This window comes from Gossypium arboreum, chromosome 3 (assembly GCF_025698485.1).
Source record: "Gossypium arboreum isolate Shixiya-1 chromosome 3, ASM2569848v2, whole genome shotgun sequence".
NCBI lineage: Eukaryota > Viridiplantae > Streptophyta > Magnoliopsida > Malvales > Malvaceae > Gossypium > Gossypium arboreum.
In genome coordinates this window covers 28,520,643-28,533,167 of record NC_069072.1, presented here as the reverse complement: position 1 = coordinate 28,533,167, position 12,525 = coordinate 28,520,643, and positions in this window count along the sequence as shown.

Here is a 12,525-nt window from a genome sequence, read left to right as displayed (position 1 = left end):
ATGGATAAGTCACCAAAAATCAACATCCTAAATTTCTGTAACACCCCAAACCCGGCCCAGACGTTATGGCTGAATCTAGCACGTCACATTGAAGTGTTTTAGAGAAATTCTTGTTTTCCTTGAAAACCCTTCCTTAAAATGAGAAACTTTAATTAAATTATAAAAACTCTCTTTCAATCATGAAAGCTTGTTTAAAACATATGATTTATGAAAGCCTGTCAATTTAAAATTTAATTGCGGAAACGTAGAAAAACAATCTATGATTTAGGAAATCCACGTTCACCTTCTCATAATTAAAACGCATAAAAATAATAATCCAAATAATAATAAAAGGGAAGGCCTTATTTCATTCCAGTCTAAAATTACTTAATAAGCTAGAAACTATATGCTTTCTTTTAAAAAAAAACACGTCCAAGTCATCTTGCTAGTTGGCCACCTCCGAGTCCCTCCAAACATTGAACCTTCAACTGAGCATCACCTGAGAAAAATAAAAGAGGGAGTGAGTTTTCGAAAACTCAGTGTGTACAACCCTCGACGAGTATAAGCATTCATCAAGCACCATAAAATCATACATGCAATGTAATGCAGTGCAACCTATCCCAATAATCCAATCGTTACACATCAACTTCGTCCCCCGATACACATCATGTGGGGATATAAATATCAACCCACCCATCCGATACACATCAATGGTAGCCCGGTTGCAGAACTACCTTCATTACAGCAAGCTGCCAATCACATATTGGGCTTAAAAGCTGTCAGTGGACCATGCAATCCTCATATACTTCCTCCGTTCCATATTTCCCAACCCATATGCAACCTAAATAGAATATTGTATGTATGCAGCAGATATACATGTAACATCCATAAATCTTCCATTCAACACATAGGGGTATTTTTCTCATTTTCGCCTTTAAGAGCATTTTGGTAATTTCTCTTTATTAGGTTTATTACTTACCTTGGCCCGTTAACAGGTCCTCGTTGGCTAAAGTGAATAGATACTATGCACCAGGTAGGATTCTAGAGAAGAGGAGGTGAGTCATTAAGACCACTTAAGTACCAAGCTCTCCCTAGATCCAATCCTAGACATGCATATACGCATTACCACACCTTATCCTTATGACTCGTCCACGGTCGCAATTAATTAATCAAGTTTTATGTAAATTAAACAGTTATCAGATACTAGGCCCAAAACCCCTTACAGAGCCCAAACAAGTCTACATACATACATATGGCCCACTAGGACCAATCTCAGTCATATGGCCCATTAGGCCCAAATCATATTCGTATGGCCCATTAGGCCCAAATCACATTCATATGGCCCATTAGACCCAAATCACATTCATATACATGCTTTCATATAATTTCCATCACTTAACGTCAAGTTGCCAATTTTGCCTATTATGGGCCCAATAGCCCATCGGGCCTACTTAGCCCATCCTTGCCCGATTGGCCAAAACATGGCCCAAGTTCATGGAATCGCCCATAGGGCCTTAGATAACCTATCGATTTCCCCTTTACGAGTGTTCGCGCACTCGAAAGACTACCGTAGCCTAACTTTTGACTTTTTAGCATTTCGGCTTTTCCGCATTTCGGGATTTGCCGATCTACTTCTGTGTGTACTGTGTATGTACACACTTGGTAATAAAGTGTGCTGCGATCCCCCTTACCACGAACCTACAATCGATATCACTCAATGATTACTCACATATACTTATCGAATACTTTACAAACAACTGAAGTCTCACCTTAACCTCACCTGAAACACCAAGCCTTATTAGCTTTTCCTTGATCACTAATCACTAGTGCTACCCAGGTCAATATCTCACACCTAAGGAGCAAATCAGCAGGGATCCAAAAGATTGGGATTTGATACTAATCTTACCAAAATCGATTAGAAGAAGTGAGGAACAGAGTGATCTATACTAGCAAAACCGATTGAGAGAGCAAAACACTTACACTAGAATTGACCGAGTGAAAAGGGTAGTGGCGGCACAGAGGATATTCGGCTCTTAAGACTTGTATGGTAAAAGAGGTTATTTGGCACAAAAAGCAGTAGAAATTGTTTAAAACCAGAGGTAAATCAAAAAGAGAACTTGAGTAGGGAAGAATGGAAAATCGGCACAAAGAAAAAAAAAGAACAAGGGATTTCGGCTTTTAGATCTTTGGAGAAAAAATGTGTTTTCTAGCAACAAAGTGAGGGACAATTTGGCATTAGCTTGGCAACCTCACATTTGGCATCTATATATAGCCTCTAGCCGAATTTCCTATCCCCTAATCCCCAATTTGGCTCCACCTCTTTACACTCTTCATCTCCTAATTTTTCTCCCTGATAACCCCTTAACCCCCTCTTCAAATTCCCTACAGAGTTCACATTCAACGCCACCACTATCTATCCCTTAAGCAAAAATAAATCCTTCTTTTGAGCAAGGAGGGATTCTAACCCTTTACCTCCTTGCCTTGCATGTGACGCCACTTGCCATTCCACCACAAGGCTTTCTTGTGTCCAATTCTTCCTTCATTTATTTAAAAGCCAACCTACTTGCCAACAAGGTTCTTTTAATAATTAAACCATAATTTCCTTCACCCCTAAGTTCAAACTCATGCCTTAACCAAAATCTCCTATCACATAATTTACACTTGACTAGGAATGTTAAGCACAAATTTTATCAAAATCGAAAAAAAAGTTTGGGATTTCGAGATTTTTGGGGCGTTACAACTCTACCCCCTAAAAGAAATTTTGTCCTCGAAATTCGCAACTATTAGTATAGCTGCTTAGCATAGACTACCACACCACGCTCCCAATGCGCACTCTAATTCCAAACTAAATAAATAGCATACTATGGTTAATGTACATACCAATATTCACCTCTGGAGCGTCTCTGTCCTCTCAACGATGTGCTGCATAGACCAACGCTGGCTATCTTGCCTCAACATGACTGGCACCATTGCCCGGTGCTCCACGGCCTAAACCGCTTCCACCCTTAGCCTGACCATGGCCTATGGGCGGCTGCTAACCACCCCTCGGTGGCTGTACATCACCTCTACCCATGCCTGGCACCTGAACTGGCATTCTAGGGAAATTCTTGATCCTATACTCCATAGATCCACAAGCTAGACAAGCTCCTGTCCTCTTCCAACACTCGCTTACATGACCTTTCCCACAATCAGCACAAGGTGATTCACAACAGGGGACCCTGCTTTAACCGACCCATTATCTCTGGCCCTATCCCTAGGCCTCTGTCCAACACCAAGAGTCTCAGCTTCCCTTTTATTCTTACCCTTTTCTTTTTCTAGATTTAGGCGCTCAGTGCGCTTTACCTCCTCTGCTATCTTTGCTTTCTCCACCAACTCTGAAAAAATTCGCTCCCTTTGTGGAGCTATCAATACTCTGAGGCTATCTCTAAGTCCATCCTCAAACCTAACGCAACGCTCATAGTCCATTGCCACCATAACTCTTGCATACCTACTAAGGCGTAGAAATTCCACCTCATACGCCGCCACAGATTTGTTTCCTTGGGTCAAGTTCAGGAACTCCTTCCTTTTAGCATCCGTATAACTCGCACCTACATACTTCCCTTGGAACGCAGTTTTGAAGAACTCCCAAGTGACCTGCTCAGGTTGGGTGCCCTCTTTCACTATCAGCCACCACTAATAAGCTTCTTCCCTAAGTAGTGACACTGCCCCTTTCAACTTTTGCTCAGGAGAACAATCCAAGTCCTCCATTATCCTTTCAGTGGCCTCCAACCAGTATTCCGCCACATTAGGAGCCACACCAGTCACGCCTTTAAAGATCTTAGCCCCATTTGATCGAAGACGCTCCAAAATGGACCCCCGATTTCCCGTGCTATTATTGGGCCCTGCGACCCTTTCCAAAATCTTCAGTATTGCTTGCGACAATGCATCTTTCCCCGCGGCCCAATCATACAGCCCAGTCCCAACTACGAGTGAGGCCGGAGCCTCTTCTACTCCAACATCGGGCATATGGCTTGATGCCGATGATTCAGCCCTAACACTTTTGCAGCCTCGACCACGGCCTCTTGCACCTCTTTTAGCACTCATTGTTGTCTCACGTATTATCTGGATTAGAAATTTTGTGAAGTTTTAGTTAGTTTTAATAATTAAACCGATGTTTTATGGAAGTATTAAAAGAAGGTTGTTTTCGTGAATCCTCTACAGTTCCAAGGTCCTACGGGCTTCAGTTTTAATCTAAAAAAACCTTAGCATAATCATCTAAAGTAGCCCACTAACTACCTACAGTATATCAAATTACACAAGCTTAAGAATAAAGGAACTTACTTGGTTCAATATTGGAGACTCGGTGTGTGATCAAAATTCTTTTTTAAAACAAAACCAAAATAATACGGCCCACTTCACAGCCCGAGTTTTGCAACCTGGTCTCTGATACCACTAAATGTAACACCCTAAACCCGGCCCAGACGTTATGGTCGAATCTGGCGCGTCATATTGAAGTGTTTTAGCGAAAACCTTGTTTTCATTGAAAACCCTTCCTTAAAATGAAAAACCTTAATTAACTTATAAAAACTCTCTTTCAATCATGAAAGCTTGTTTCAAAAATATAATTTATGAAAGCCTGCCATTTTAAAATTTAGTTGCAGAAACATAGAAAAACAATCTATGATTTAAGAAACCCATGTTCACCTTCTCATAATTACAACGCATAAGAATAACAGTCCAAATAATAATAAAAGGGAAGGCTTATTTCATTCCAGTCTAACATTACTTAATAAGATAGAAACTATATCCTTTCTTTTTTACAAAAAAAAAAACAAGTCCAAGTCGTCTTGCTAGCTGGCCACCTCTGAGTCCCTCTAAACATCGAACCTTCTACTGAGCATCACCTAAGAAAAATAAAAGAGGGAGTGAGTTTTCGAAAACTCAGTGTGTATAACCCTTGACGAGTAATAAGCATTCATCAATCACCATAATATCATACATGCAATGCAATGCAGTGCAACCCACCCCAATAATCCAATCATTACACATCAACTCCGTCCCCCGATACACATCATGTGGGGATATAAATATCGACCCACCCATCTGATACACATCAATGGTAGCTCGGTTGCAGAACTACCTTTATTGCAAAAAGCTGCCAATCACATATTAGGCTTAAAAGCCGTCGGTGGACCCACGGTTGTCAAGCAACCATGCGATCCTCATATACTTCCTCTGTTCCATATTTCCCAACCCATATGCAACCTAAAAAAAATATTGTATATATGTAGCAGATATACATGTAACATCCATAAATTTTACATTCAACACATAGGGGTATTTTGCTCATTTTCGCCCTTAGGGGCATTTTGGTAATTTCTCTTTGTTAGGTTTATTACTTACCTTGGCCCGTTAACAAGTCCTCACTGGCTAAAGTGAATAGATACTATGCACTAGGTAGGATTCCAGAGAAGATGAGGTGATTCATTAAGACAACTTAAGTACCAAGCTCTCCCTAGATCCAATCCTAGACATGCATATATCCATTACCACACCTTAACCTTATGACTCGTCTACGATCGCAATTAAGTAATTAAGTTTTATGTAAATTAAATAGTTATCAGATACTAGGCTTAAAACCCCTTATAGAGCCCAAACAAGTCTACATACATGCATATGGCCCACTAGGCCTAATCACATTCGTATGGCCCAGTAGGCCCAAATAACATTCATATCGCCCATTAGGCCCAAATCCCATTCATATACATGCTTTCAAATAATTTCCATCACTTAACGTCAAGTTGCCAATTTTGCTTATTATGGGCCCAACAGCCTATCGGGCCCACTTAGCCCATCTTGGCCCGATTGGCCAAAACACGGCCTAAGTTCATGGAATTGCCCATGGGGCCTTAGATAACCTATAGATTTCCCTCTTACGAGTGTTCGCGCACTCGTAAGACTATCGTAGCCAAACTTTCAGCTTTTTAGCATTTTGACTTTTCGGCATTTTGGGATTTGCCGATCTACTTGTGTGTGTGCAGTGTATGTAATAAAGCGTGTTGCAATCCCCCTTACCTTGAACCTTTAATCAATATCACTCAATGATTACTCACATATGCTTATCGAATACTTTACCAATAGCTGAAGTCTCACCTTAACCTAACCTGAAATGCCAAGCCTTATTAGCTTTTCCTTGATCACTAATCACGAGTGCTACCCAGATCAATATCTTACACCTAAGGAACAAATCGCCAGGGATCCAAAAGACTGGGATTCGATACTAATCCTACCAAAATCGATTAGATGAAGTGAGGGATAGAGTGATCTACACTAGCAAAACTGATTGAGAGAACAAAACACTTACACTAGAATTGACCGAGTGGAAAGGGTAGTGGTGGCACAAAGGATATTCGGCTCTTGAGACTTGTATGGTAAAAGAGGTTATTTGGCACAAAGAGAAGTAGAAATTGTTTAAAACTAGAGGTGAATCAAAAAGAGAACTTGAGTAGGGAAGAATGGAAAATCGACACAAAGAAAAAAAAAAGAAGAACAAGGGATTCCGACTTTTAGATTTTTGGAGAAAAATGGTGTTTTTTGGAAACAATGTGAGGGAGAATTCGGCATTAGCCTGGCAACCTCACATTCGGCATCTATATATAGCCTCTAGCCGAATTTTCTATCCCCTAATCCCCAATTCAGCTCCACCTCTTTACACTCCTCATCTCCTAATTTTTCTCCCTGATAACCCCTTAATCCCCTCCTCAAATTTCTCATCTTATCACTCCTTACAGAGTTCACATTCAACGCTACCATTGTCCATCCCTTAAGCAAAAATAAATCCTTCATTTGAGTAAGGAGGGATTTGAACCCCTTACCTCCTTGCCTTGCATGTGACGCTACTTACCACTCCACCACAAGGCTTTCTTGTGTCCAATTCTTCCTTTTTTTATTTAAAAGCCAACCTACTTGCCAACAAGGTTCTTTTAATAATTAAACCATAATTTCCTTCACCCCTAAGTTTGAACTCAAACCTTAACCAAGATCTACTATCACATAATTTACACTTGACTAGGAATGCTAAGCACAATTTTTATCAAAACCGAAAAAAAGAAAGTTCGGGATTTTGAGATTTTTGTGGCGTTACAATTTCCATGTTAACAAATGAATGTACACGTATCATATAAAGGCACCTTAAGTATCTCCACATATTAATGTCAAAATCATATTAATAAAGGCCTTTTAAGCATGTTCATATCCACATGTAGGCACCATAAGTTCTTCTCATATACTTACTCTTTTTCATATTTCCTTTGACACTGTAGACATATCCATTTAATATAATAGCTTCCAAAAGTGAAAAATCATATTTCTATTAATCTCATATTTCCATTGATCTTTATATTTTACATATCAATTCTCATATTTTAATATAATATCGACTAAAAGTATAAATTCACCAATAAGTCTTATTTATGGCTACAATGTCATCTATTCACCTTTTTACATTAGTAATATATGTCAAATCATGTTTACTAATTCTTTCATAGCAATTAATATCTCCATATCATATTTATAGTTTCCAAAGCATTTCTTAACTATGTAATGCCCCGAAACCCGGCCTAGAAGTTTAGACCAAATCTCAGAGGTTACATTGATCACCAAAGTGATCGTAGGAAAATTTTAGTTTAACCAGCTAGAAAACAAATGGTATTTAAGTTACATAAAACTCTTCATTGTAAAATCCTGATATTACAAAAAATTTAGCCCAAAAGACGCTTATGTGCGTATAACACAACATTTTGTACCACAATATTCAAAATAAAACTTACAATTCAAACCATTTATTTATAGATGCAAAATTTATGAAAATAATTTTAAAGTCAATTCTAAAACGTGGCTGTCCGAGACCTCCGGCATGCTGAGTCTAGCAACAACATATGGAAATACCTGAAAAAGGGAAACTAAGGGGTGAGCTACACGAGCTCAGTGTGAGTTCGGAATGATTAACAATAGATTTATAGAAGAGAATTCCAGATAGTAGTTCAATAGCAAAACTTACTTACAGAGATATACATAAATAGAAGGCAAATTCAAGGCCAATGTCCCAACAGAAAATAACGATCAAGCACACCACATCATAGATAAAAACTCAATTGATAACCTTCAACGGGTCGGTACCAAAACACTTATCATCACAAACACGGTGTTCCGAAACATCATTATGCTAACACCTCAATACACGCAAAACCAGTCACACAAGTGAAGTCAACCAGACAGAATACTGACAAATAAACTTACACCCAGTCATTTAACCATATGTGCATGAATGCAGTCAAGTAGAAAAGAAACCCATCCATCCAGCTAAAACACCTCTCCGTCCTCTGATCACACCTCAAAAGAGCTATTTAATCCCATCCAACCCAACACACCATGTAGGACCTCGAAAGGCCCATCCAACCCTACACACTACGTATGTGGACTAGGCCACTCAAATAATAATATGCAGCAAAGCTGATGTATATGCAGAAAAGTGCATTGTAGTAAATCGTTGTACAGATGTGTTGCAGTTTAAACTGCCAGGTCAGATAATAATACGCAGCAAAGTTGCCATATATGTAGTACAGCGCGGTAAACTGCTGAATTGATAAGTTGCAGTTAAATTGCCAAATTAGATCAGAATCAGTCTTCCTTCTCTTCACAACCAACCCAAAAATTAATTTATGCAAGGGCATGTATACTTACAACCTTACAGAAACAATGAACACACTGACAGACAGTTAGGCAGAAACAAACATGCACACACCCAGTTAACCGTGTTCAGAATCAGATATCTTGCACAACAGTCACAAATAACACATAAATCGAAACCCAGATCAGAATCTTAACTACCCTCATTAAAGCCTATCCAAGGGTTGGAACACACTGACATATTTTTAGATCCAAAACATACATAGAACTAAAATTGGTGACTTAGGGCCACACCACACACCCGTGTGCACTGGTTGTGTGGAAATACCTAGGCCGCGTGACAATCAACACGCCCATGTGGAAGGAGGCACACAGCCGTGTGGCTAAGGTACACGCCCGTGTAAGCCAAGGACATTACCATGTAAACAGGCCGTGTAACTCTTTACCCAATTGTGCTAAAATAGGATACATGGCAGATACGACCGTGTGCCCACTAGACATGGCCGTGTGTCTGAAACACACGCTTGTGTAGGATCCCTAAATCCCCAAATTGGCCACACGACCGTGTGGCTAGGCCATGTAGCATAAAATCACCCAAACCCTAATTCCCAAATGCATACGTCCACGTGCCCAAGGGGCATGGCCATATGGATATCGACTAATTTCCCCAAATCAGCCACATGGCTATGTGGTCAGTCCATGTGGCACCTAATCTTGCCAAGAAACCTTAATTCCTAATCCCACACGGTTGTGTGAAAGCACACACACCCATATGGCTACCCATGTGGTCATGAAACCACACCGAAACAGGCTAAAATTACTGTTTTAGCCAACAAATCAGTCACCGACCTTTTCTATAACAAAAATATATTAGAATATGCAGTATTCCCTATACGTCCTCAACAACTAAGTACCTAAAATCAATGGTTTAGAGCACACACAAGAATTGCCAAATCAACAACTTGTAAATAACTTAGATAAGGTTTGAATCCCACACTTGATTTACGATCAAATACATCTAGACACCAACTCGATGACAAAGAAACCAAAGCTCTTCGAAGACCACAAACAAAACTGTTTTCCAAAAGAAGAAAAGAAAAAGGGAAAAAAAAGGGGAACCAAAAAGAGGGAGAGGAGAACGTGAACAAAAAGAAAGAAAGCAGTAAACAAAAAATAAAAATAAAAATAAAAATAAATCTAAATAGTTATTTTTAAACCTAAAACAAATCTTCTATTTAACAAAATAAAAATATTTCTGCAAAATGTACATACATGGATTCGAACATGCGACCTAGAGATGCACTAACACACAACTAACTACCAGACCAGCAGACCCATTCTGATATCAAAACGCACAACTAAGCACAATAGCTCAGCCTACTCACTGACCCTAACCAAAAAGCTCAAAACTTCTAACCCCAAAATTTAGGGTGTTACGAACTAACAATTCCAACACGTTTATTACAAATTTCCACTCTATATTTATGACTTGTATTTTTACCTAATCCATAAACTCTAATATAAGATAAATAAGAGTATCCAAGGCACTTACCTTAATGGATACTTTACCTGACATCAAATGTAATAGTTATCTTAGGTCATTTCCACACTTAATGAGCTTGCTTTCTTGTCATTCTATAATTAATTATTGCATTTTCAGTATTAGTAGGTTAGGAACTAAATATTAATAAAATAAGAATTTTTACTCATTTTATACTATTTTGATGACCCGTAAGGCCGACTCAGACCTCGTGGGTGACTAATGGGCTAATTAAGTGTGTATGATGCCAATTTAAGTCCAAGAATACAAGGAATAATGATCAGGCCGCGAGACAAAGGAGCTCGATAGGCCAATGAAGCTTCCAAGACTATGAAAACACTTGACGTTGTGACGATGAGCTTCCTCTCGTCACGACGATGCAGGGAAGACAGGAAGGATTTCACGGCGGCAACATCGTGATGAGGAGTCTTCCCACGTCATGATGAAGCGATGATGGCAAGCCAAAATGTGGTTGATTCTTTGCATGACACTTTTGGGGTATTTCCTCATTTGGACCCTAGAATTTATCATAATATTGTATTAATCGGTATCTAAGTGTACCTAGGGTTGAGTGGTTACCACGTTGTCTATATAAGCAACCTTAGGGTCACCGGGATTCTATGCAGACTTAGAGACACAAGTTTTCCTATTTAGTTTTTTTTTTCGTTGACGTTAGCAAACAAAATAAATAAATATAAATAAATATATATAAAATAAAATATAAATAGAATGATTTATATTTAATTTTTCAAATACAAAAAACAATCAAAACCGTAACAAAAGTTGAAATCAAAAGGGAGAATAGAGATTTTACTAAATGTTGAGGCCTGTTAAAAACAGTTTCCTTAAGACAGATTTAGTTGCTCCTATGGTAATTGGAGAAACGTTGGTCAAATGTCTTCCAAGATACAACAAAAACAATGATCAAAGCAGTAGCACCTCTGTAGCTATCAACAAACAAACGATGTCTTTTTCTATCACCGAAACATTTGAAAAATACTGAGAGGAAAAGAAAAGTTTTGAAAGCAAAAAAATTTTGGTGTGAAAGAATATTAGAATGTCTAATACTAAAGAATTTGTAGCCTTTCATAAGCATTGAGAATGTTGAAATTTTGGAAATTTTCCACAAAATCTACTGTTAATGAGCCAATAAATCAATTTGATTTAAATATTATTCAAAAAAAATAAATAAGATAAATGTCCTTATATAAACAAATTATGTAGGAAAAATAATTTTGTGTTGGGCTAAAATATCCGCAGGTCCACTCTGGGCCCGACCGATCTGAACACACACACCCCACCACCACGCTCGAGGCAAGGTTCCAAGCTTATCAATTCAATCACCCTTCAAGAGGATTCCCATATATATACACATCTCACACTTGGTATTTAACCAATGTGGGATCTAAGCTTTTACTTTTCCTCAACAAATATTTTCAAGTAGCTTACTTTAAGTATCAATTTCTCATTCATCACTCAATCATTTTGAGCATATGATATACCGTTGTAAAGGTCTCATGGAGTAGAATATGAAACCATAATTTTATTATTCAACTCTCTACCTTTACCTATTGAGAATATGCCTCAGAGTTCGCATAAAATACAATTTTTCCAACATTCTTTTCATTTTATCTTAGTCAGAACTTTTCTATTCCGATGTGAAGACAATTCCAAGCGGCAATTGCTTTGACACTGCACTTCAATATATGTTCATGAGCTTTCCCCTATCTCTTATTCTTTTATTTATATTTTCGTTAACCTTATCAATTAGCGTTTATATGAATAATTGAATAATTTATTATGCTTATTCTATGTGTCGCATGGTTCGATTAATAAAATAATTTATTTGTTAAGTGATTATATATATGAAATTGGTTGTTTATTCAAGAGTACTTAGTATATTGGGGAGTGATGCCCCTAATAGAATATCGAGATAGGTGAGACTGGAAAGGTAGCTTGTCGTGTATAACTTGTGCCAAGCGATGAGACCGGAAGGGTATCCGTTTGCCTAGAAAGAGACCAGAAGGCTAACTTAGGTGGTAATCCTTAGTGAAGATGAGACCGGAAGGGTATTCTTAGCTAAGAGTGATAAATAATTCAATCTAGGATAATTAATTATTTAATTAGATAATTAGGGATTTAATCCAAAAAGGAATTATTTACTCTAAAATAGGGGAAAATAAAACAGAGTAAGCATAAAATTCTTAGTAAGTTCGTATAACAAGGTACTTAACTGTAACAGCCCGATTTAGACCCTAACTGGAATGGTGGTTTCGGGACCACGAATTCGAGTCAAAAAATATTTTAAAAGTATTTTCAGTGTTTATTCTGTGTGAATT